The sequence below is a fragment of the Sciurus carolinensis genome, unplaced genomic scaffold, assembly GCF_902686445.1.
Source record: "Sciurus carolinensis unplaced genomic scaffold, mSciCar1.2, whole genome shotgun sequence".
NCBI classification, from domain to species: Eukaryota; Metazoa; Chordata; class Mammalia; order Rodentia; family Sciuridae; genus Sciurus; species Sciurus carolinensis.
In genome coordinates this window covers 672,114-700,008 of record NW_025920197.1, presented here as the reverse complement: position 1 = coordinate 700,008, position 27,895 = coordinate 672,114, and the positions used below count along the sequence as shown (strand labels likewise).

General features: G+C 36.3%; 1 pseudogene; it reads right to left on the bottom strand.

The window, feature by feature from the left end:
- Positions 1-27,895, bottom strand: part of LOC124974967 (protein-L-isoaspartate O-methyltransferase domain-containing protein 1-like) — a 136,357-nt pseudogene that overhangs the window by 55,041 nt on the left and 53,421 nt on the right.

The following is a 27,895-nucleotide window of genomic DNA, read 5'->3' as shown; positions in this document are numbered from 1 at the left end:
GTGAAACTCAATTTCATTTGAAAAAGCAAGAGATAAGAACCAAAGACAAACATCCTTGGCCCTGGCTTTTCTCAGTCAGTTTTCCTTTGCATCGGGTTGCAAATGACTTTAAGTCAAATTGTATTATTTTGAGATGAATATGTGTTAGCTCATGCTGATAGCATTCAGGAGGAACAGGGGGACTTTGCAACCTAGTCTCCCAGTATCATTGGAGGTCCAGTGTCAACAGGAATGAAGCCCTTTTATAGACTGTTGTTAATTTGGATGGAGGTTCTGAAGAGATGCAATGTAGAATTGGCTGAAGAATATGGTGTTCTCATGTGCACTGGTGATCTGGGATTGAGTGGATTGTGCTTCACAGGGTCAGGAATGACACACAAAGCCCTATTTGAAAGAAGTCACACTGAAAGAAAGCAATAGGCCTGTGGTGTGTTGGTGGTGGACATAAGCAAGTCCAAGAAACCAAAAGGATGTTAAAATTTGACAAAGCTTGAGGATACACTCTTCCCGCTCACTAAGGCCTATCACATGGATGTTCTTTAACCTATTCTGTTTTGATATTCAGGTTTTACCCATGTTGGATCTTCAGTTTTGCTTTTGAGCAGGATGGTTTTGAATACATTTCTGATATTGAAGTGCACTCTTGATTTCCAGAGTCATGCTTCAGTGCTGCCTATCCGAACATGAAGTCATTTACTTTGAAGGTCAATGGGGTAGGTGGTGTGCTGTAAGGAAAGCCTTTCCTCAGAGGTCTTGTGCTGAAAAGAATAAAATCATCATAGGCATCATAAGCTGTCCTTGAGAGCAACAGGAAAGAGCTCAGAATTGTCAAGGGCATTGGTGTCCTTGCAAGGGGAATTAGGGTCAGTCATGATGGTTGCTTAAAGAATGATCTGGCACTGACTGCCTCCTGAATCTTTACAATATGTTGAAGCTGAAGAAATGTCCTGGAACTTTGGCATAGACCTTAAGCAATAAACATTTTGTTAGTTTCTCTTCACTGAAATTGGTTTTCAATTTGGTTTTCATTTGGTTGCAAATATCTTGAAATCAAATTGCATGATTTTGGGATAAATATGTGTTATCTCCTCCTGATAGCATTCAGGAGGAACAGCGTACTTTGCAACCTAGTCACACAGTATAATTGGAGGAATGAAGCCCTTTCATAGACTTTTTTTTTAATGGAGATTTCTCAAGAGATGCAGTGTTGCAGTGTAGCATTCTGTGAAGTATATGGTGTTCTCACGTGCACCATGGTTCTGGGTATGAGTGGATTGTGCTTCACAGGATCAGGAGTGACACCCAAAGCCCTATAGAAAGAAGTCACACTGAAAGAAGGCAAGCAGATGCATCAGGCCTGTGGTGTGTTGTTGTTTGATATAAGCAAGTACAAGCAATAAATATGATGTTAAAATGTGACAAAGCTTGAGGATATGCACTTCTTGCTCACTAAGGCCTATCACACTCTTGGATGTTCTTTAACATATTCTGTTTTGATATTCAGGTTTTCCTGCAATTATCAATCCTAGAACCCCAGAACCTGTGAGCCATCACCACTTACCTTTTCCTGTTTTGATTTACTGACAGCATCTGGCTGAGTTACTGAGGCATTCCCTTATTTAGGGAAAAGGCATTTCCCAGGGGAAAAACTTTCCTCTACCTCACCTGTAGGGGTGCCAGACTATCTCTGGTGCAAGTAAGCTCTCCTGAGTGAAGACCCTCCAACTCCAGGAGTTGGGTTAATCAGGCTGCTTTTGAGCACCGGCAAACTGGTTTATTGCAGGAGCAGGTATAAATTTTATAAGTTTCTTGCCCATTCACAATGTGCCACAAGGGATAAGACCACCAGACTCCTATACAGTTTTCCCTTGGTAGCACTAGGTCAACTTGGGTCAGAATGAAGAGCTTCTCTCTTCATTCCTAGGTCATAGAATTGGAATGCTCCTCTCTGCAAGTTTATACTCTTGGACATTAACTGCTTTTAATGTCCTAAGATTTCTTCCAACCTTGCATCACATTTCATTGAAAAAAATTAAAAATTCTTCCAATAAAGAATAGCAGCAGCACAGACACATACAGTGCTTCCTGATGTTTCCATGGATGAAGTCAAACTGACTGGAGTGTGGCCGCTTGATGAAAGGAGGGGCTGAGGGACTCAGCAGAGAGTAGGCAAAGAGAGTCTGCTGCCATATAAAATCCAGAAATACTAGCTTTTAGAATGAGAAAACATCCACAGGAGGAAGAGTCCACAGCTGTGCCAGAAAAACATGACTGAATGAAGATTAAAAAACCTCCCCTCCAGTCAGCTGTGGAGAATCCTACCAAACCAATTAGTCAATGCAGAAAAGAATTGGACCATGAGCCTTGCATGTTGGTCAAGTTCAGTGGAGATCTGACCCCAAGACCTCTCCACTGCTTAGGCACATCACACAGAGAAAGCTATACCCCAAAAAGACCCACACCTAAGAAGGGATTCTTCTAAATGCCCCAAAAGGACCCACACCTAAGAAGGGATTCTTCTAAATGCATGCAAAATTTCAGCCTATTAACACACACAACACAAAAAAACAATAAGATCCCTCCAAAATTTTCATTGTTCCCCAATAACTGCATCCAAGGACTCTTTTTTTTTTCTAACATTCACTAAGGAAATGAACTGGAAAATGACTGATTGTGCCCTAACCACAGAGATCCCATTCTAGATGGTTGCTATTTGGTTAAAAGTTACATGTGAGACTCATTTGTGACTATTATCTGCCTCAACATAGACAATGATTTCAAGGGATGATGGAAGCTTTAATTTTGTCATTAATGACTGGTACTATGAAGTTAAAATCTTGCACCATTGGAAATAACCATTCTTGGGTGTAAATGAGATCAGTGTCAATCACAGTTATGTATGTTCATAATATTAACTGTTTGTTCATAAGTTTTATAGTTAACATTTTCATCAGTGAGTTTTTAGCAATGAAAACACAAACAGTATTCAGAGAAAAATGCTTCAATTACTAGAATAAAACTCATGATTAGGATCTAAAACCTCTCACTAGGGGGGCCAAGATGGCGGACTAGAGGGCGGCTGCATTTCACGTTGCTCCAGGATGCAAGATTCAAAAGAGGAGATAGTGAGAGACTTGGGACCAACACAAAGCCACTGGGTGAGTCTCTCCCGTTGGGGAGGCATCCCGGATGGGGCAGTAGCCCTGGAACACAGGGAATTTGTGAGGTGGAGTTGCCCGGTGAGATGCCCCTCCCCCCACTGGAGCGGTAAACACGGACAACTGGGATCATCGTAGAGGAGGCGGCTCAGCACAGCGCTTGGACTCGAGCAACCACTGGGACTCCGGGCAGCTGCCTGAGGAGGAGCTGCATGGCGAGCTGTTTAGACCCAGAATGACCGCTTCTGAACACCAGGAGTCGGGGGGGCTGCCCGGAGGAAGAGGAGAAGCCCGGCGGGTCGCTTGGTCTAGGAGTGACTGCATCAGAGCCACAGGCGGTTGCCAGAGGAGCAGCTGCATCGCAAGCTGTTTGAACTCAGAGCGAGCACTCCTGAACACCGGGAGGTAGCCCAGAGGAAGAGGAGGAGCGCGGCGGGTTGCTTGACCTAGGAGTGACTGCATCAGAGCCACAGGCAGTTGCCAGAGGAGGAGCTGCGTGGCAAGCTGTTTGAACTCAGAATGACTGCTCCAGAACACTGGTGGCCTGCCTGGAGGAGGCGAGCGGTGGGACGCTTGGTCTAGGAGTGACTGCACCAGAGCCATAGGCGGTTGCCAGAGGAGGAGGCGAGTGGTGAGTTGATTGGACCAAAAGCGACCGCACCTGAACACCGGTGGCCTGCCTGGAGGAGGAGCATGGTGGGTCACTTGGTCTCAGAGTCTCCGCTCCTGAACACCAGGGGGGCTACCCCAAGGAGGAGGAGGAGGAACAGGGTGGGTCACTTGGACTCGGAGTGACTGCCTAGGGCTACGGGTGATTGGTGGGAGGAGGAGACCTGAAGTGAGTTGTTTGGACTCCTAGTGACTGCTTCGGAAACCGGGCGGCTGTCTGGAGGAGGAGGTGTGTGGCAGGGTCTCTGGGTCTCGGAGCTATTGTACGGGGCTCCAGGTGGTGGCTCAGAGGAGGGGCTGCAAAGCCAGGTGATTGGTGCAGAGCAGCGTCCCAGGAGCTAGGTGGCTTCTTGCTGGAAGAGCCGCACAGAGACACGCCTAGGGGTGGAGCGAAGTTTCCAGGGCTGCGGGCAGATTCTCTGGGAGAGGCAGCCTAAGGAGACTCGCCTGCGAACGGTGAGGCTCCCAGGCCCAGGACGTAGGTCCGGGCCCCTGGGATCGTTGCAGAGGAAGACAGCCCAGCCCAGCGGTAGTTGTAGATTGAGGAGAACCTCTAGGAGGGCAACTGACCAGTGAGACGTCCCCACTGAGTGAGTCTTCCCGGCCAGGGGAGGTTTTCCCACAGGGACGGTAAAACCAGAGACACAGGCACAAACAGGCCTTGCCTCAGCCCACAGTCTAGTTCCCCATTGGGAGACCATTGGTCAACAAGTGGAGGCACATCTGCCCACTAGCAGGGAATATACACCACCTGAGGGTCACCACCCCTAGAGAGGCAGCTTCTTCGTGGAGCTCTGCATTATCAACCTCCTCCAAGACTTCAGGCTACTGAAGGATAAGAGGGGATATACTGGCAATCTTCAGGGACATTATAAGTTGATAGAGGAAATCTGCAATATCTTAATGACCCACTGATTCCTGAACAATATGAGAAAACAAGGGAAGAAAATGCCCCAAACAAATCTAGATGTTACATCAATAAAATCCAACGACAGCATGGCAGAAGAAATGACAGAAAGGGAGTTCAGAATGTACATAATTAAAATGATTAGGGAAGCAAATGATGAGATGAAAGAGCAAATGCAGGCATTGAATGATCGCACCAATCGACAGTTAACAGAGCAAATTCAGGAAGCAAAAGATCATTTCAATAAAGAGTTAGAGATATTGAAAAAAAAACAAACAGAAATCCTTGAAATGAAGGAAACAATAAACCAAATTAAGAACTCCATAGAAAGCATAACCAATAGGATAGAACACCTGGAAGACAGAACTTCAGATATTGAAGACAAAATATTTAACCTCGAAAACAAAGTTGAACAAACAGAGAAGATGGTGAGAAATCATGAACAGAATCTCCAAGAACTATGGATATCATGAAAAGGCCAAATTTGAGAATTATTGGGATTGAGGAAGGCTTAGAGAAACAAACCAAAGGAATGAACAATCTATTTGAAGAAATAATATCAGAAAATTTCCCAAATCTGAAGAATGAAATGGAAAATCAAGCTCAAGAGGCTTATAGGACTCCAAATACACAAAATTACAACAGACCCACACCAAGGCACATTATAATGAAAATACCTAACATACAAAATAAAGACAGAATTTTAAAGGCTGTGAGAGAAAAGAACCAAATTACATTCAGGGGAAGCCAATACGGATATCAGCAGATTTTTCAATCCAGACCCTAAAAGCTAGAAGGGCCTGGAACAACATTTCTCAAGCTCTGAAAGAAAATGGATGCCAACCAAGAATCTTATACCCAGCAAAACTTACCTTCAAATTTGATGATGAAATAAAATCATTCCATGATAAACAAAAGGCAAAAGAATTTACAAAAAGAAAGCCAGCATTACAGAACATTCTCAGCAAAATATTTCATGAGGAAGAGATAAAAAACAAAGAAGCAAATCAGCAAAGGGAGGAATTATCCTAAAGGAACTGTCAAATAAAGGAGGAACCAAGATGTGTCAAAAATTTTAAATATGAACCAAATGACCGGGAATACAAATCATATCTCAATCATAACCCTGAATGTTAATGGCCTGAATTCATCAATCAAAAGACATATACTGGCAGATTGGATTAAAAAGAAAGATTCAACAATATGTTGCCTGCAAGAGACTCACCTCACAGAAAGAGATAACATAGACTAAAGGTTTAAGGATGGGGAAAAACATACCATGCACATGGACTCAGAAAAAAGCTGGAGTATCTATCTTCATTTCAGATAATGTGGACTTTCAAGCCAAAGTTAGTCAGAAGGGATAAAGAAGGACATTTCATAAGGCTTAAGGAAAGCATAAGTCAGCAAGATATGACAATCATAAACATCTATGCCCCAAACAGTGACTCATCCATGTATATCAAACAAATCCTTCTCAATTTTATAAACCAAATAGATCATAACACAATAATACAAGGTGATTTTAACATGCCTCTCTCACCACAGGACAGATCTTCCAAACAAAAAATGAACAAAGAAAACATAGATCTCAATAACACAATCAATAATTTGGACCTAACAGACATTTATAGAATATACCATCCAACCAAGAGCGAATACACTTTCTTCTCAGCAGCACATGGACTCTTCTCTAAAATAGACCATATATTATGCCACAAAGCTAATGTCAGCAAATACAAGAAGATAGAGACACTACCTTGTATTCTATCAGATCATAATGGATTGAAGTTACAAATTAATGAAAGAGTAAAAAACAGAAACTACTCCAACACCTGGAGATTAAACAATATGCTATTATATGATGAATGGATAACAGAAGAAATTAGGAAGGAAATTAAAAAATTCTTAGAGGTAAACGAGAACAAAGAAACATCAAATCAAAATCTCTGGGACAATATGAAAGCAGTACTTAGAGGAAGATTTATTTCATGGAGCGCATTTAATAAAAGAAGTAAAACTCAAAAAATAAATGACCTAACACTACAGCTCAAAGCCCTAGAAATAGAAGAACAGACCAACACCAAAAGTAGTAGAAGACAGGAAATAGTCAAACTCAGAGCTGAAATCAACGAAATTGAAACAAAAGAAACAATACAAAAAATTGACAAAATAAATAGTTGGTTCTTCGAAAAAATAAACAAAATTGATAAACCTTTAGCCACACTAACAAAGAGAAGATGAGAGAAAACCCAAATCACTAAAATTCGGAATGAACAAGGAAATATCACAACAGACACGAGTGAAATACAAAACATAATTAGAAGCTATTTTGAAAATCTATACTCCAACAAAATAGAAAATTTTGCAAGACATCAACAGGTTTCTAGAGACATATGAATTGCCTAAACTGAACGAGGAGGACATACACAATTTAAATAGACCAATTTCAAGTAATGAAATAGAAGAAGTCATCAAAAGCCTTCCAACAAAGAAAAGTCCAGGACCAGATGGGTTCTCAGCCGAGTTCTACAAAACTTTTAAAGAAGAGCTCATTCCAATACTTCTCAAAGTATTCCAGAAAATAGAAGAGGGAACTCTCCCAAACTCATTCTATGAAGCCAATATTACCCTGATTCCTAAACCAGACAGAGACACATCAAGGAAAGAAAATTTCAGACCAATATCCTTAATGAACATCGACGCAAAAATTCTCAACAAAATTTTAGCAAATCGCATACAAAAACATATTAAAAAGATAGTGCACCATGATCAAGTGGGTTTCATCCCAGGGATGCAAGGTTGGTTCAACATCAGGAAATCAATAAATGTCATTCACCATATCAATAGACTTAAAGTTAAGAATCACATGATTATTTTGATAGATGCAGAAAAAGCATTTGATAAAATACAGCACCCCTTTATGCTCAAAACACTAGAAAAAATAGGGATAGTGGGAACATTCCTTAACATTGTAAAGGCCATCTATGCTAAACCCATGGCTAATATCATTCTAAATGGTGAAAAACTGAAAGCATTCCCCCTAAAAACTGGAACAAGGCAGGGATGCCCTCTTTCACCACTTCTATTCAATATCGTCCTTGAAACTCTAGCCAGAGCAATTAGACAGACCAAATAAATTAAAGGGATACGAATAGGCAAAGAAGAACTCAAACTATCCCTATTTGCTGATGATATGATTGTATACTTAGAGGAACCAGGAAATTCCTCCAGAAAACTTTTAGATCTCATAAGTGAATTCAGTAAAGTAGCGGGATATAAGATCAATGCACATAAATCTAAGGCATTTCTATACATAAGCGATCAATCTTCAGAAAGAGAAATTAGGAAAACTACCCCATTCACAATAGCTTCGAAAAAAATAAAGTATTTGGGAATCAATCTCACAAAAGAGGTGAAAGGCCTCTACAATGAGAACTACAGAACACTAAAGAAAGAAATTCAAGAAAACCTTAGAAGATGGAAAGATCTCCCATGTTCTTGGTTAGGAAGAATTAATATTGTCAAAATGGCTATACTACCAAAAGTGCTATACAGATTCAATGCAATTCCAATTAAAATCCCAATGATGTACCTTACAGAAATAGAGCAAGCAATTATGATAATTCATCTGGAAGAATAAAAAACCCAGAATAGCTAAAGCAATCCTTGGCAGAAAGAGTGAAGCAGGGGGTATCGCAATACCAGATCTTCAACTCTACTACAAAGCAATAGTAACAAAAACGGCATGGTATTGGTACCAAAATAGAAAGGTGGATCAATGGTACAGAATAGAGGACACGGACAAAAACCCAAATAAATACAATTTTCTCATACTAGACAAAGGGGCCAAAAATATGCAATGGAGAAAAGATAGCCTCTTCAACAAATGGTGCTGGGAGAATTGGAAATCCATATACAACAGAATGAAACTAAACCCATATCTCTCACCATGCACTAAACTAAACTCAAAATGGATTAAGGATCTCGGAATCAGACCAGAGACCTTGCATCTTATAGAAGAAAAAGTAGGTCCAGAGCTTCAACATGTCAGCTTAGGACCAGACTTCCTCAACAGGACTCCCATAGCACAAGAAATAAAAGCAAGAATTAATAACTGGGATAGATTCAAAATAAAAAGCTTTCTCTCAGCAAAGGAACTATCAGCAATGCGAAGAAAGAGCCTACAGAGTGGGAGAAAATCTTTGCCAATCATACTTCAGATAGAGCGCTAATCTCCAGAATCTATAAAGAACTCAAAAAACTCTACACCAAGAATGCAAGTAATCCAATCGACAAATGGGCTAAGGAAATGAATAGACACTTCACAGAAGAAGATCTACAAGCAATCAACAAACATATGGAAAAATGTTCAACATCTCTAGTAATAAGAGAAATGCAAATCAAAACCACCCTAAGATTCCATCTCACCCCAATTAGAATGGCGATTATCAAGAATACAAGCAACAACAGGTGTTGGCGAGGATGTGGGGAGATAGGTACACTCTTACATTGCTGGTGGGGCTGCAAATTAGTGCAGCCACTCTGGAAAGCAGTGTGGAGATTCCTTAGAAAACTTGGAATGGAACCACCATTTGACCCAGCTATCCCACTCCTTGGCCTATACCCAAAGGACTTAAAATCGGCATATTACAGAGATACAGCCACATCAATGTTCATAGCTGCTCAGTTCACAATAGCCAGATTGTGGAACCAACCTAGATGTCCTTCAATTGATGAATGGATAAAGAAAATGTGGTATATATATACAATGGAATATTACTCAGCCATAAAGAATGATAAAATTATGGCATTTGCAGGCAAATGGATGAAACTGGAGAATATCATGCTAAGTGAGATAAGCCAATCTCAAAAAACCAAAGGAAGAATGATATCGCTAATAAGTGGATGATGACACATAATGTGGGGTGGGAAGGGTTAGTGTTGGGTTGGAGTTGGTTTTAGGGAGGGGGCAGGAATGGAGGAAAGAAGGACTATATAGATGGAGGGGAGGGGTGGAGGGGTTGGGGGGAAGGGAAAAAATGGCAGAATGAATCAAACAACATTACCCTATGTAAATTTATGAGTACACAAATGGTATGCCTTTACGCCATGTACAGACAGAGAAACAACATGTATCCCATTTGTGTACAATAAAAAAATAAATAAATAAATAAAACCTAAAAAAAAAAAAGTCATGTTTAGGTTGCCATGATTTCCAATGTTATTTTAATACTTATTAGATTGCATTAGATCTAAATATTAATTTATGACATTTAGTTTCCTAAAGAGTTTTGCAATAGGTCATTTCATTTTAACTATTTACATTCTGGATGTGAGGAAAACAGGATGAAACCATGAATTCAAATTCCCATGTTTACATACCTGTTACTGCTTATTTTCAGTGCCACTAAGCCCTTTCTCCTCTTCCTCTAATGTTACATCTAACAGTAGTATTTTGACAAATGGATAGTTTACTTGAGTTACTTAGTACTCCTGGAAAGAGTAAAAGTCTATCAAGTTAAAAACTAATAATAGGCTTTATACTAGATCATCATTTACTTTAGAAACTATCTTATTTTGCTGTGTGTGTTTGTTTGTGTTTCTGTGTGTGTGCGTGTGTGTGTGTGTGTGTGTGTGTGTGTGTGTGTGTGTTTATTCATGTTTTGTGATTTTATCCAGGGACTTTTGCAACCTTAGCAATTACTCTACCAATGAGTGGTTTTGCCACACCTATTGAGAAAGAATCAATCTAAATTTTTCAGGGTGTCATCAATCATGCCATTCACCCATCTCAGCCTCCTAAGAAGCTATGTTTATGTGTGGCCAACTATACCCAGCAAATACTTACTATTCTATGCATGCTTTTCCTGTTTGAGAACTTCAAAACTCATCAGGGAAAAACTGCATGTCAACAGGTTTGATGCATAAAAATAACTCAAAAAATTATCCCTCCAGAAAAATTAAAAGTTCCCAGAAATAAATTTTCAAAAATACCCACAAAATATCCAAATTCACAGTTTGCTGCTCTCTCCTTGTAATAATAACTTTCAACATGCTCTGTTCATCAGTATTGTTTTCCTAATGACTGATACTTCTTACTCATTTGTCAATGAATACCTTCATATCTAAAATGTTTTTTTCCATTATTCTAATGAATTGATTTTCTTCTTTTAGAAGGCAAACTATTTGTTCAGTCCTTCAGGACTATGGTTATCCTTCCTGGTAATAGTGTTTTACTCCCTTGGGGGTACCTTAGTAACTTAGCAACTATTCTCTTTAGGACCTAATAAATTGACCCGTAAAAATTTTCTGTACAAATCTAATCCACTTGCTCCCAGATTGCTGGAGATGTTTTTTATATCACCATGGTGTCAACAGCTCTAATTATTTGAACCAATAGCTGAATAAGTAGTTGAGAAAAAAGGTACCTTTTCTGGAGGTTGGTATGAAGAAAGGCTTATGGAGTGAGATTATCAGCCAGAGGCAGGAAATAGTAAGAACAGGGAAGGCTGTAGCATGACACAGAGAAAAGCACCAAATTGACCCATATTTATATGACCATATAGGGATGGGTGAGGAGTAATGACAGAGAACAGCACAGGCAGGAAAAGGGATAGAGGCTGATGGCTGCATATGCAGTGTAGCTAGACCAATATCAATGCTGTGGGGTAGACATGGAGGGCATTTGTGTGAATACAGATAAATAAGGAGAAGGCAACAGTCCAGTGTGACATTCCTGAAGGCCTGAATGGAGGGAATGTTTCCAGAAATACAGAGAATAGACAATTTTCAGTGACCTGTATAGAATAAAATTCAATTAAATTAACAAAGTTTAAGAAGCTGGGCCAGCTGAAATGCTTACTCTTGATTCCTTTGCCTTCCTTTCCAGAGTTACCTAGTTCATGTCCCCTTCCTGTTAGCTATTTAAAAGCAATTTCTAGAGCTTTGGTCTTAGATTATTTCTACTACAATGTCTTCCTATTTAGTAGTTTTATCTTAAAATACATATATTTTGTACCAGATAAATTGCTAAATTGCTATGGCTTTACTCTTTGCTGAGGTTGGCCTAAGCCTGTGATCCTCCTACACCAGTCTCTGGGTTCACTGTGATTTAATGTGTGTCATTGTATTTGGTTAACTAGGAATATAATTTTTGTATCTTCCTTGTTTTTGTCCTTTTCCTTTACCCAGAGACATGCTCAAAATTAAAAAAAAAATGTTTTGCTGGATCTGGTTATGACTGAATTAACATGCAACAGCTCTTAGACTCCCTCAAGGCAGTTCCCTCGCTTGCAAATCAGAATGTGGTCCAGGAATCAGGAGCATTGGAAACATCTTAAAATGTTTTAGAAATGTGGATGCAAAAACCTGTTGAGTACAATGTGCATTTTGAACATGGTCCCCAATATTGGATTCAGTAAAGTTTGAGCATTCTCGGCTATAGCTAGTCTTCTACCAGTTCCTCTAACATAACTTGCCTATTTGAAATCCTCATATTTTGTTCCCCAAATTGTAGGTGTATTAATATTCATAATCTTTTGGTGAACACTTTATCAGGGTATACTTTGCTGATCCTTTCATTATAGTCCTACCTTATTTCATTTCCAGATTATATTATTCTGCACCATATTTACTTTTCTAGGAAGTCACAAACTTTTACATAGCAATAAATTACATACACCTATGGTGGATCATATGTATTTATATTTATTTATGGCAAACCAAATATAGCACTGCATGATGTGGCATGCATTTCTTAATTACATTCCATTGTTGATAAAGAAAAAAAATGTTGGAAAATTTTACTCTGTCTCTCAGACCAGTGTTGTTACTGGAAACTCACAATTTTTTCTAATGCTTTGCTCTTCCTCTTTCTAATGTTTAATCTGAGTTTACCTTCCTTAACAATATGTGCCCACTTCTTTTGCTTTCTTTTGTGCTTTGTGATATTTAATTTTCTCATTCTTTGTTCTCTCTACTTCTGTCCCTTTTTTATTTACATTTTTTATAACATTCCTCTGATATAAGCTATGGGAAGCCATCCTTATTTAGCAGAATCAGATGAGGCTGAGCAAGAAGATGCAGAGACCTGATTTCTAGGAACTAACAGGCACAACATTCTGTTCCAGATTACCAGGAAGCTTGTGGTGCTGTGTGCCAGTGGTTCCCTGTCTCCTTCTGGAATATCTCCCCTAAGAGAATGGATTCCTTAACTCCACTCTATCCTGTCGATCACAGAAGATGCTCCTCCATTTCTTAACCCCCTTTACCTGTGTATTAAAAATAAAAGAGAGTTGGGTGAGTAGTAGCTGTTATAAGCCAGAGGTGGTATGGCCAGATCCGTCATGCACCCTCTCATTTAAAAAGAGTATTGTATCTTGTGTTTATTGAGTACATAAGTTTTTGGGAAATAGACTGAAACTCAGCCAACATCCTCCTCCAGCAGCTAACTCTTTCCTCAGCCACGTGGGACATGTCAGAGAACCTCCACACTAAGCAGATCCTGAAATGGAATTCAACTCCTTTAATGACATTCTCAATTTAATCTGTTACTGAAACTTAATAAGATATGTCACTTATTACCATTTCACTCTTTTTTCTTTCTATATATTTATTATGCTTAATACTTCAACCATTAGAATCTACTAGTAACCATGTTTTAAATTAACATTATAGCCAATGTTATTTTATAATATGTGGTTCTTACCTTCTATAGGTCCTGCTATGCCATGTTTTTCTCTTTGATATGCATCACCAGATAAATGAAAAATACATTTCTGAGGAAGACTCAGAGAGATGCCCTGGCAAAATAAACATCAATAATCAGGTGCATAAAGGTTTATTGATCACTAATGTGACAACCAATTTTCCAGTTTTGAAATAAATTAAACTTAAAAAATAGAGAATTACACATTGAAAGTTGACACATTTTATACCATAAGCTTGTATATCCTCTGCAAATAAAGTAAATTTTACCTTCTCTTCTTCAACTGGTAAGGATTCCATAACACTTCCTGATAGGCAATGATGAAATTTTTTCACATTAGAGTCTCCAGATGAAGCATTGGCCTGTTTTTGATAGAATGGAGGAGAAACAAGTAGAAATATAGTTGCTCCACAGAACCCTCCCCAAACTTGTATATTGTACAACTAGAAGTTGTGGAAACAAGTGTTGACATTTTAATCCTCTTGGTCTTGCATTTTTTAAGTGTCTTCCATGTTTTTTTCTTATCACTTATGTTTTTATCTTTCTATTTCATATGCTGTTTTCATTGTTTTACTGGTTTTCTTTGCACTTGCCTTCTTGTCTCTCATCTATTCCATTTGTCTGCTCAATATTCCATTTGTAATATGCATCCTCACTCTACCTCTTTTACCCCTCCACCACTTACTTTTTGATACCAGGGATTGAACTGAGGGGTGTCCAACCAATGAGCCACATCCCCAGCCCTTTTACATTTATTTACAGACAGAGTCTCACTGCTTGTTTTTGGCCTCACTAACCTACTGAGGTTGCTTTAGACCCATGGTCCTTCTGTCCCAGCCTTTGGAGCTGCTCTGATAACAGGTGTGCACCACCATTCTCAGCTCATGTTTCCCTCTATATTTTAATATTAATTTTGTAATCACTAGTGGCTAAAGTGTTGTTCATTGTATATTATCACTCATCAATTATCATTGTTATTAACATTACAGAAATCATTTAAATGTTTTATAAGTTAAACATGTGCTTTGCTTCTAAGATTTTGCTACTAAAGGTGGTTATTCTTTATTCTTAAAGAATTTTGTGAGTGAGTAATCCTGAAACTTTTGTCACACTGTTAGGACTTTGACAATTAAATATAAACCATGATCAGGTTATATCAAAAGAGAAATTAGTTCAATAATATGACCACAACTAAGAAAGGAAAAGAACTCTATTCAAATGCATGCACAAACCTATGCATATTAACACAATAAACATGAGAGAGTAAGGCAATATGAAACCACCAAAAGCTCTTAGTTCTCTGAACTTAATTCACATTTTTGCTGAAGATATGCTGTACAAAATTTCAAATATTGGTTGTAAATAATTGAAAAACTAAGAGAAATAAGAAATAAGTTAATGAACTCAATACAGAATTTGAAAAACATTCCAACAAGGAAATCAAGATCCTGAAGAAGCTCTGAAAATGATAAACTAACTCAATTTAATATCTGGATGGGAAGTGTCATCAAAATACTGTATCAAGCAGAAGGAAGAATGTTAAATCTTGATGTGGATGAAGTAGACTTCCATATAGTAATAAAAATGAAAGACATTAAACAAAAATATACAAGAGTTCTGGGACAAGTTTAAAAGACCCAATGGAACAGTCATATCTTGAGGAAGGAATGGAGATACAGACCAATTTCATAGAAAACTTATTCAGTGAGCATATAACTAAACAGTTCCTTACTTGTGGGAACAATGTATATCCAGGCACAGGATGCATTTTGAAGCCCAAATAAATGTGGCCTATACAGAACCTGTCCAAGTTATACTTCAGTGAAAATGCCAAAAATTCAGAGCAAATCATTGTTTGTATAAATTCAGGAAAGAAACATCAAGTCACTTACAAAGGATGATACATCTGGATAACCCTAAAGGCCAGCAGTGCATTTCAAGTGATAAAAGAGAAATATTGCCAACCTTGCTTGCTATCTGTGTCAAAGTTATTCTTCAGAATCAAAGCAGTAATAAAGACCAACACAAGTATAAACTGAAATAGTTTATGACAAGTAAACATTGTGGAAGATACAAGAGGAATCTGATGTGAACAAAAAGAAAAGCAAAATCCATCATGAGAGCATAGGAATAATACATTTTACTAGAATAATAGATAAGCAGATGAGAATTAATAGTGAATCCAATATTAGAAAGCAACACACAACTCAATATTTTAACACTGCATGCAAAATGTCTTAATTCTTAATTCTCCACTTAAAACATATAGCCTAAAATACACCCAAATATATATTGTCAGCAAGAAACACTGCTGAGTTCCAAAAATGTTCACTTACTAGAACTGGAAGGATGAAAAATGATATACCATGTACATGAAAACCAAAGGAAAGAAAGGGTTGCTATTCTCATACTTGACAAATTCAAGCAACAATTACCCACAGGTGACAAAGAAGGCAACTACATATTGATAATGGGAAAAACCAAAAAGAAGATAATTGGTTGTAAATATCTATGCTTGAATTATTGTGCACCCAAATTTATATAATAAACACTACTTATCCTCTAGGGATAGATAGGCTCCAATGATGTAAAAGCAGGTGAATTTAATGCAACATAATTAGTGAGAAGTTCACCTGAATAAAATATCAATAAAGTTCATCAAATTTAACTCAGAATGACTTAACAGTTGTCTACAAAATGTTTCATCTGATAACAGAAGAATACACCTAGTTTTCATTAACACAAGGAACTTTATAATATATCAAGTATTAGAATACAAAACAATGCTTAGTAAATGCAGAAACAATTAAAATAAAGAAAGGCAAAATCAATCATGAGAATTATCACATTACAATGGAATGATATTAGAAAACAACACACAACACATGGTCCTGGGAAAACCATGTATCCATATGAAGATGAATACAGTTTGATCCCTATCTCTTACCCTTCACATAAGGCAATTGAAAGTGGATCAAAGACCTAGGAATTATTCTATTATTTCTGCAACTGCTACAACAAAATTAAAGCTGAATAGTTCAACATGTTTGCATGGGCATCATTTTCCTTAACAAGACTCCTAAAGCATGACAAATAAAACCATGAATCAGCAGTTAGGATGGCAACAAATTAAAAAGCTTCTACACACCAATGAAAACAATTAATAACATAGCAAGTAAGCCTACAGAATGGTGGAAAATTTTTGCCACCTTATTCTCAAATATGTGATTAACATCCTGAATATGTAAAAATCTTACAACACTTATCTCCAAGTAACAAATGAGCCAAGAAATAAATGGACAAAAGAACTAGAGAGATACTTCTTTTAAAAAGAAATGCAAAATAGTAAGTATATAAAAAATGTTCAACATGTCTAGCAGTAAGGGGAATACAAATCAAAAGTACATTGAAACGATACTCCAGTTAGAATGTCAACTATTAATAAGTGTTAACAGGGATGCAAGGAAAAGATTCATTCTTCTGTTGTTGAAGGAACTGCAAATTAGCACCATCACCCTGGAAAGCATTATAGAGAAACTTCAAAAAAATAGTAATGGGACCACTGTATGATACAGCTATCTCAGTTACTGATACATGTTCAAAAGATCTAAAACAAGCATATTATATATTGGTAGAAACATAATGTATATAGAAGCACAATTCAACAAACCAGGCAATGTAATCAGTCTAGGTACCAATCAGCATATTAAAAAACAAAAAGTACATATATACACACACATATACATATATGTATATAAAGGCATATATATATGTGTGTGTGTATATAGATATGATTTTTTAAAAATATTTTTATTTGTAGATTAACACATTATCTTTATTTTTTTTCTTAATGTGGTGCTGAGGATCAAACCCAGTTCCTCACAAGTGACAGACAAGTGCTCTCTAACCAAGCTACTCTCCCAGATCATATAATGAAGTTCTACTAGGTCACAAATGAGAATGAAATCATGGCATCTGCTGGTAAATGAATAAAACAGGAAAACATATCATGCTAAGTAAAATAGACAAGAGACTTAGAAAGTAAAAATTTTCCATCATTTGAAGAATGTTTTCTGTCATTTGAAGAAGTTAGACAAAAATAAAGGGTAAAAATGGGAAATTTTATGAAAAATAAGAGAACAGATGAGAGAGGAAATGAATTAAGGCTGGAGAAAGGAGGGAAAACAAAGAGCAATGGTGGAATGAATCTGAACAAACTTTCCTGTGTACTCATGTGAGAATACCACTGTGTCTTGGACCTTTATTTATGTTCATACAACACAAATTAAGACAACTATAAACAAAGAGTAGAATGGTTTTTGGAATAGAGGAAGGTAATATCAGGAGGGAGGATGGAAGGGAACAAAAAAGAATTGGGTACTTAATAGGAGAAAGTTTTATTCCATGCTTTAAAATAATGTCAAAATGAATTCTGATTTATGTACAACAATAATGATCTAAGAAGAAGAATTAAACTGCAATAAAAATCTACAAAAATTGTAGGATGAACAATACATTTTCATGTTCAATAGATCACTGATGAATTTGGGGTAAATTTTTTAAAAACCTCAGAATAAATTGAGAATAGAGATACAGCATCCCAGAATCTATGGGACACAATAAAAACAGTTCTTTTTTTCCAGTGTTTTATTTGTTTTTATTGAAGCATATTTGTACATAATAGTGGTATTCTTTATGATATATACATAAATTTGTATAGTAGTGCCTTTCTTCCCCCTTTCTGTCTCTCTCCCCTGATCTAGCAAAAGCAGTTGTAAGAGAAAACTTCATAAATATGACTCTCTACATTTAAAAATCAGAGAGATTTCAAATAAAAAATCTAATGATACAACCCAAGGTATTAGAAAAACAACAATAAATCAATTTGAATGAGTAGAATAAAAAATATTAATGATCAGAGTTTAAACTATAAAATAGAAAGTAAAGGAAAATATAAAGTAATAAAGGAACAGAGTTTGTTTTTGAAAAGGGAATCAAAATTGATAAACCCCTAACCAAGGTAATGAAAGGAAAGAGAAAGAAGAAACAAATAAATAAACCTAGAAAACAAAAGAGAAATATTTTAACAAACATCATGGAAATCCAGAACACTACTAGAAATTATCTAGAAAACTTATTTTTCAATAACCAGAGATATCTAAAAAAGCATTGGCAAATATTGAGACACATATGGTCAGGAAATATACTTATATTTAGTCATAAGTATTGTCTTCATGGTGATGCACTATAAACCTAGGAAAGAAATCTAGTTGTGTAAGAATCTAAGGCTTACCTTTGTTTCTCTTTACCAACTATCTATATTTTTTCTTTATTAAAGAAAACATTTATCCCATTAAAATTATTTTCTTCTCCCTTCCCCTTCTAATTAAAAACAAAAGCATCAAAATATGTTAAAAATTGACAGCTTCTTGTAATAGAAATTAATAATTACTTAGGAATAATGTAACATCAATATTCTAAAAGGAAAACAATTTAGAACAGTCAACCCCCTGTCAAAATAATTTTAAATGCTTATTTATGCTCAATACACCATTTCAAAAAGAACAATATATCAGAAGTAGAAGTTAAAAATAAAACATAAAGATTTAAAATTTTAATACTGAATCAAAATGTAAAGGAATTGTCCATACTTTAAAAATCTAATAGGAAAACTCTTTTTCTACCCTAACTGTGCCTTCTGTTTATATATACCACTCTATTCTAAATAATTGTATTAATATTGTCCTTCCTATTGATCTAATTATTTTTGCCTGTGTGATTATTACTATACTACTAAGGTTTTGTAAAAGAATAAAGTACTGGTCAACAACATGTATATTTGTTTTTCTCTGAATTAAAGTCTTTACCATCAACTCTTTTTTATATTTTATGGCAAGTAAAAGTGTTTGTGGTCATTCCGGAAAACAACAAAAACAGTAAATTTGCAAAATTCCACAATTGAACTAAAACTCTTCAAAATGCTGTCTGAAGAAAAGAATATTATAAATAATTTGAGGGTAATTTCTTTCTTTTCATCCCACTCCACTTCCATATGTGCTGATTCTTCTCTTTGCAATGCTGCTTCTCTGCCTAGAGTTGCCACATAAATTCTAGTCATTTCTTGAGAACACAGACTGCATCTTTTTTCTCAATAGTTCTAAACCCTAAAACATATTAGTAAAGAATTTAAGTATTTTATTTAATTAACTATTCAAATTTTAATTCTATATCAGGGTTAATCAATCTACATTCCAAAGAATATCTACTTTTCCAGAAATGCCAAGCCTCATCAGAAAGGTACCTTGGTTCACTGTTAGAGAAATTTTACAAAACTGTGCATTATGTATCTTATGCTATGGGAACATCTTTGCCACTGTTTAACAATTATTTGACATTGGTTTTTCATAGAAAACCTTTAAATGTGAAGAACTAAATTTGCAGGTATATGCTTTCCAATAACATGAAAGTTTCCTCCATGTTACTCAAGTCCTCTTGATTCTCTTCCATTTATGGTGTCAGAATCCCAGATATTGCTATCAGGCACTTGTGCTCCAAATGGTTCAAAGAAAATAGGCTGTGAATTGATAAGGTAAGATTAGTAGACTCTTGCTTTTCCTTAATTTGTTCCTGTGTTTTCTGTTATTATTAGATGGAAGACATTTATCTTATATGTTAGAAGGCTGAACACAAAAATATATTCTCCCTGGAAAATGGGTGAAAGTCTTTTCTAGCTACTCCACTGATAGGGGATAAATATCCAGCATACATAACTCAGAAAACTTTGTACACACCAAAAATAACCTAACAAATAAATGAGTTAAAATACTGAGGAGAAATTTTTCAGAAGATGAATCATGAATGGACAACAACCATACAAAAATGTTCAACAACTCTAGCAATCAGGGAAATGCTACAATAAGATTTAATATCACTCCAGTTGGAATGGTAATGATAAAGAATACAATGATAAATGATGGCAAAACTGTGGGGAGAAAGGAAACTTGCATTGTTGGAAGCACTGTAGACTAGTACAATCACTCTGGAAAGCAGTTTGAAGATTCATCAGAAAACTAGAGATGTAAACACAATATTCCACTCCTATTTATTTTGGTAAAATAACAAAAATCTGCTTACTACAGTGATAGAGCTCTTTCAATGTTTATAGTAGTCCAATTTACAAGAATTGCATTATAAAATCAATCCAGATGCCTATCAGTGGATGAAAGGATTAAGAACTTGTATATATACACAATGTCATTCTCCTTACCATATAGAAGAATTAAACTATGTCAAATTCTAGTGAATTGGTGGAAATGGAGAACATAATGTTAAGTGAAAAAGTCAAACTGAGAATCTCAAAGGTCAAAGGTATTCTCTCATAATTAGAAGCTAGAATAAAATAAAGGAAAGGAGAAGGAAAGGATATAATTATGAGAAGATATAGGAAAGATCATGGTGTAGAAGAATATTGAGGTGCCAACTCGAAGGATGAGAAAGAAAAGGCAATAGAGAATGAACTCTTCAAAAATGATTTTATGTGCATGCATAAATGCACCACATGAAATTTCACTGTTATGTGTAAGTAAAAAGAACCAATAAAAACTAAAGAAATAGACAAGGGAAAGGATGTGCATTAGAGCAGAGGAAAGAGAACAATGGAGGGAAAGAGGGACGGAGGGAAAGAGGGACAGAGGGAAAGGGGGGCAGGAAAGGGATTGAATCATGAACTGAAATAAAATTCCATGAATGTGTAATTTTGCAGGGATAAACCTGACAACACTACTAGTACAACAACTATCTATATGCTATGTATTCAACTCCTATGTGTATCTCTTCAGATCAAATAAAAATAAGGCTATGAAATATGCTCTCAGTCTTAATGCAATTCTATAACTCTAATACACATCTACTTTTCAGAATTGTTTTACTCTGAGGCCATTTTAGTTGCTACTTAGTGTAATTTATAAATTTAGGCAAAACATAATTCAGAAATTTTGCATATTAATGAGCTTCATACTGATCAATATTGATGAACTATTTTTGCATAATGAAAAACACTAAATTATTTTCATTTTTAATGGACAGACCTGAGGAGAAAGAGAAGGTGTTGTTTGCAGTGGGCATAATATTTCTATTTCTAAAAATGTGCAACCTAACTAGGCTTAAAATATTCCAATGGGAATATGACTTTAATAGTACACATGAGGAAAATGTTTTTAAAATGCTAATTTCTGAGACTTGGAAGACAGCAGAGTAAAGGAAGCTGCATTCCAAGGTGTGCTGTGGTATAAGATCAAAGCATTGGGTGTGCATCTTCTCAGCCTAGGTGGATGAAGGAGAGATTTCACCAAAATTAAATACTGAACATTCAAACAGCCTTATAAACTCAGAAATTTGAGTATTAAAACCAGGAAAACCCACCATAGCCAACTACCAGTGACTGCTGGAGTGGATTTGGCACAGATTTGTGGATTTACAAGTGTGAGCAGAGGAGGCTGAATTACAACCTGCACCTTGGAAAGTCTTGTTACAGAGAAACCTGACATCAAAAACAATGCCCAGTTCCTGCCCTGCATCTGAGGCAGGTGACATTGTCTGCATCTTTATGATGTTCCAACCATGCTGCATGTTCTCCAACTGCTGCCGGCCCCCTGGGGCCTACACAGTCAACCAGCATTATGCCAAAGCATAGCATGATGAGCCCCCAGCATGCAGGCACAGCAGCAATGGTGGTGGTGGCAGCGGTGGCAGCAGTGGCCCTTGCCAAGGTGAATGCTGGGGGTGAGGAGGCAGGAGAGAAACATGAATGGAGCAAAATGGCGGATCATGTGCAGAACTTGGCCCAGCTAGAGAATCTGTGCAAACAGCTGTATTAAACAACAGATACAACCACTCAACTGCAGGCAGAGAAGGCCTTGGTTGAATTCACCAACAGCCGCGACTGCTTGAGCAAATGCCAGCTGCTCACTGGAGAGTGGAGAGAATCTGCTGTTTAGATCTGCTCTAAACATTCCCTGACATTACTTCAACTCAAAAAAGGGAGAAGACACAATGCCCAAACCATTAACAATAATCTGAGGAGGAAAAAAAGAGGAAACTTGAGGCCAACTAATTGACATCAACTCATATTAAAAACAGAGATGCCCCAGAACAAATAAATAATTACACATAAAAGGACATATGGAAAAAGAAGAAGAGAAATCCACCCTAATTGGTACACAAGACCAATACCTCTGAAAACATGAGAAAACAGACAAGCATAATCCCCCCAAATTCACAATCTCTCAAAAAACATCCCATAGATGAGGTGGACTAAAACCCAGGGAAAGTGTTTTAATAAACCTTATTATCAAAATGATTTTAGAAGAAAATATAAGGGAGAAATTAAAGAGAAATTACAGGAGATAAAAAAACCACTTTAATAAAGAAATAAAAATATTTAAAAAACAAACAGAACTCTTAGAAATGAAAGGCATGATCAATCAAGTTAAAAATTTACTTGAAAGTATAACTAACAGATTAGATTGCAAAGAAAATAGAAACTCAGTCCTTGAAGACAGGAATTCTGGTACTGAAGATAGACTGTATGTTCTTGAGGACAAAGAAGGTATTACAGGGACAAATTGTTGAACGTGACCATGACATGCAAGAACTCAGGGACAACTCTAAAAGACCAAACCTGAGAATCACTGAGATAAAAGAGAATATGAAGATACCAACTAAAGGTCTAAAGAACATTTTCAAAGAGGTAGTTGCAGAAAACTTTTCCCATAGGAGAAATGAGATAGACATCCACAAAAGAAGACTTACTGGACCCCAAAGCGGGAGCTTACAGTAAAAAGAGAAGCTTACTGAGAAATATCATAATCAAAATGCCTAACATTCAGAAAATGGAAAGAAAATTAAAAGCCATAACAGAGAAACATCAGGTCACAAATTATAGACAAATCAATAAGAATCACTTCTGATATATCAGGTAAGATCCTAAATATCAAGAAGTCCTGGCATGAGATATTCCAAGTCCTAAAATTAAACAACTGTCAGCCAAGGTTACTATATACAACAAACACAGTTTAACATTTGAGGGGGAAATAAAAGCATTCAATGGCAAGAATTTCTGTAGATCAAAGACAAGTGAAATATACTTACAGTAAAAAAGAGAACAAACAAAAAGAATTCATGGGCACCAAGTCAGCATTACAAAGGATACTCAAAGATATACTACACACAGAGGAACTAAAAAACAATACAAAATGACCATAAACAGAGGAAGTTAAACAGAAGAATAATCCACTAAATTAAAATCAATCCAGGATAAAATATAACAAAAATTATGACAGCAAACAAATACATATCCATACTAACAATAAATATTAATGGTCTTAATTTCTCAATTACAAGCCACAGATTAGTAGAATGTGTCAAAACCAGAATACAACTCTGTGATACTAATAAGAGACTCAGCTTATAGGCAAAAACAATCCCAGACTGAATTTAAAAGGATGGCAAAATATATGTTTTTTGCCAGGCGTATGGTCAAAGAAAACAGGCAGGAGTAGCTATCTCTCAAATGTGGTAAAATAAATTTCAAGCAAAAATTCATCAGAAGAGACAAAGAAGGGCACTTTATTTCAGTAAAATGAACAACCCAACAAGAAGTTACAAGAATAGTAAACATTTATGCCACAAATGTGAACACACATAATTACACAAAAGAAATACTACATAATAACATAATGCTACATATTATGTTAAATGAGTTAAATTACAACCCCAAAACACTGGGTGATTTCAACACACCACCAGTAGACAGGTCATCAAAATATCAAATATACTTTAAGCCTAATCAACAGTATAATAAAGTGGACCTAACTGATAACCAACCTAATATTCCAATCTGCAAGATCTGAATTTACCCTCTTCTCAGCAACACTGGAACTGTTTCCAAAATTGATCCTATTCATGGCTAAAAATCAAATATTAGCAAATCAAAATATGATGTAATCCCATGTATTGTATCATAAAGAAAAAAATATAAACCACATAAATACAGGGAGGTTGAATAATGCTCTCCTAACTAAAGCACTGATCAGAAAAGAAACAAAAACAGAAATTAAGAAATTCTTAGAAATTAATGAGACCAAAGACTGAGCATATAAATGTATCTGGCATTATATAAAAGCAGTTCTAAGAGGAAAACTTATGGCACTGTTTGCCTACATTTAAAAATTTGACAGATTCCAAGTAAATAAGCCTATATTCCAACTCAAGGCCCTGGATAAAGAACATACTGAAATTCCACAATAGGAAAGCCCACAACCTAATGGATGCTCAATTGAGTTCTACCAAATCTTTACAGAAAATTTAACAGCATTCTTTCTCAAATTATTCCATGAAATTAAAAGGGAGGAAAATTTCCCAAATATATTTTATGAACCTGGTATAATCCTGATACGAAAACACACAAAGACATATCAAGGAAAGAAAAGTACAGAGAATAGCCCTAATAGATATAGATGCAAACATCCTTAAAATATTAATGAACTATATTCAAAGGGAAGATGCACCAAGAACAAGTGGGTTTCCAAGGTTAGTTCAACATACCCAAATCAATAAATGTGTTTCATCCCTAAAACAGAATTATGGGAAAAAGTCATGGGATCATCTCAATAAATGCAGGAAAAATCTTGGCTAAAATCTACCACACATTCATTTGGTAAACACTGGAGAAGCTAGTCAACAAAGTTACCTACCTCAAAATTTTTTTTAAAATTCATTTTAATTGTAAACAAATAGGATACATCTTGTTTCTCTGTAAATGAAGTAGAGTCATACCATTTGTGTAATCATACATTTACCTAGGGTAATAGTTTTTGATTGCTTCTGTTATTTTTTTCTTCTCCCCCACACCTCCCACCCCTCTTATCCCACTATAGAGTCACTCCTTCCTCCATTCTTGCCCCGCTCTCACCCCCCTAAATAGGTCTTCATCTGCTTATCAGTGAGATCATTCATCCTTTGGTTTTTTGAGATTGGCTTATCTCACTTAGCATGATATTCTCCAATTTTATCCATTTGCCTGCAAATGCCATAATTTTAATATATTTTTATGTTTGAGTAATATTCCATTGTATATATATATATATACACAACAGTTTCTTTATCCATTCATCAATTGAGGAACATTTAGGTTGGTTCCACAATCTGGCTATTGTGAATTAAGCAGCTATGAACAGTGTTGTAGTATGCTGATTTTAAGACCTTTGGGTACAGGCCAAGGTGTGGGATAGCTGGGTCAAATGGTGGTCCCATTCCATGTTTTCTAAGTAATCTCCACACTGCTTTCCAGAGTGGCTGAACTGATTGCAGCCCCACCAGCAATGTATGAGTGTACCTTTTCCCCCACATTCTCACCAACACCTATTGTTGCTAGTATTCTTGATAATCGTGATTATAATTGGGGTGAGATGGAATCTTGCTGTAGTTTTGATTTGCATTTCTCTTATTATTAAGAATGTTGAACATTTTTTTATATAATTGTTGATTTCTTGTAGATCTTATGTGAAGTGTCTATTACTTAGTCCATTTGTTGATAGGGTTATTTGTATTCTTCGTGTAGAGATTTTTGAGTTCTGTATATATTCTGGAAATTCGAGCCCTGTCAGAAGTATGAGTGGCAAAGATTTTCTCCCACTCTGTAGGTTCTCTCTTCACATTGCTGATAGCTTCCTTCGCTGAGAGAAAGCTATTTAGTTTGAATCTATCCCAGTTATTGATTCTTGCTTTTATTTCTTGTGCTATGGGAGTACTGCTAAGGAAGTCTGATCCTAGGCCGAAATGTTGAAGATTTGGACCTACTCTTTCTTCTATAAGAGTCAGGGTCTCTGGTCTGATTTCAAGGTCCTTGATCCATTGTGAGTTGATTTTTGTGCAGGGTGAGAGATAGGGGATTAGTTTCATTCTGTTGCATATGGATTTCCAGTTTTCCCATCACTGTTTGTTGAAGAGGCTATCTTTTCTCCACTGCATACTTTTGGCACCTTGGTCTAGTATGAAAAAATTGTATTTATTTGGGTTTGTGTCCATGTCCTCTATTCTGTACCATTGATCTACCTGTATATTTTGGTGCCATTACCATGCCATTTTTGTTACTATTGCTTTGTAGAATTGTTGAAGGTCTGGTATTGTGATACCTCCTGCTTCACTCTTCCTGCTAAGGATTGCTTTAACTATTCTGGGTTTCTTATTCTTTTTGATGAATTTCAGGATTGCTTGCTCTATTTCTGTAAGTACATCATTGGGTTTTTAATTGGAATTGCATTTAATCTGTATAGCACTTTTGGTGGTATGGCCATTTTGATATTACTAATTCTGCCTATCCAAGAACATGGGAGATCTTTCCATTTTCTAAGGTTTTCTTTAATTTCTTTCTTTAGTGTTCTGTAGTTGTCATTGTAGAGGTCTTTCACCTCTTTTTGGAGATTGATTCCCAAGTATTTTATTTTTTTCAAAGCTATTGTGAATGGGGTAGTTTTCCTAACTTCTCTTTCTGAAGATTCATCACTTATGTATAAAAATGCATGGGATTTATGAGGATTGATCTTATATCCTGCTACTTCACTTATGAGTTATAAAAGTTTTCTGGTGGAATATCCTGGTTCCTCTAAATATATAACCATGTCATTAGCAAACAGGGATAGTTTGAGTTCTTCTTTGCCTATTCATTTCCCTTTAATTTCTTTGGTTTGTCTAATTGCTCTGGCTAGAGTTTTGAGGACAATGTTGAATTGAAGTGGTGAAAGAGGGCATCCCTGCCTTGTTCCAATTTTTATGGGGAATGCTTTCAGTTTTTCACCATTTAGAATGATATTGGCCATGGGCTTAGCATAGATGGCCTATACAATGTTAAGGGAAGTTCCCCCATCCCTATTTTTTCTAGGGTTTTGAGCATGAAGTGATGCTATATTTTTTCAAATGCTTTTTCTGCACCTATCAAATAATCATGTGATTCTTGACTTTAAGTCTGTTGATATGGTGAATTATATTTATTGATTTCTGAATGTTGAACCAACTTTGCATCCCTGGGATACAATCCACTTGATCGTTGTGCACTCTTTTTAATATATTTTTATATTCAATTTGTTAATATTTTTTGAGAATATTTGCATCAATGTTTATTAAGGATATTGGTCTGAAATTTTCTTTCCTCAATGTGTTACTGTCTGGTTTAGGTGTCAGGGTGATATTGGATTCATAGAATGAGTTTGGCAGGGTTCCCTCCAATTCTATGTCATGAAATATTTGAGAAGTGTTGGAATGAGCTCTTCTATAAAGTTTTTGTAGAACTCAGCTGAAAACCCATCTGGTCCCTGACTTTTCTTTGTTGGTAGGCTTTTGATGACTTCCTCTATTTCATTACTATTTCATTGGTCTACTTAAATTGTGTATGTC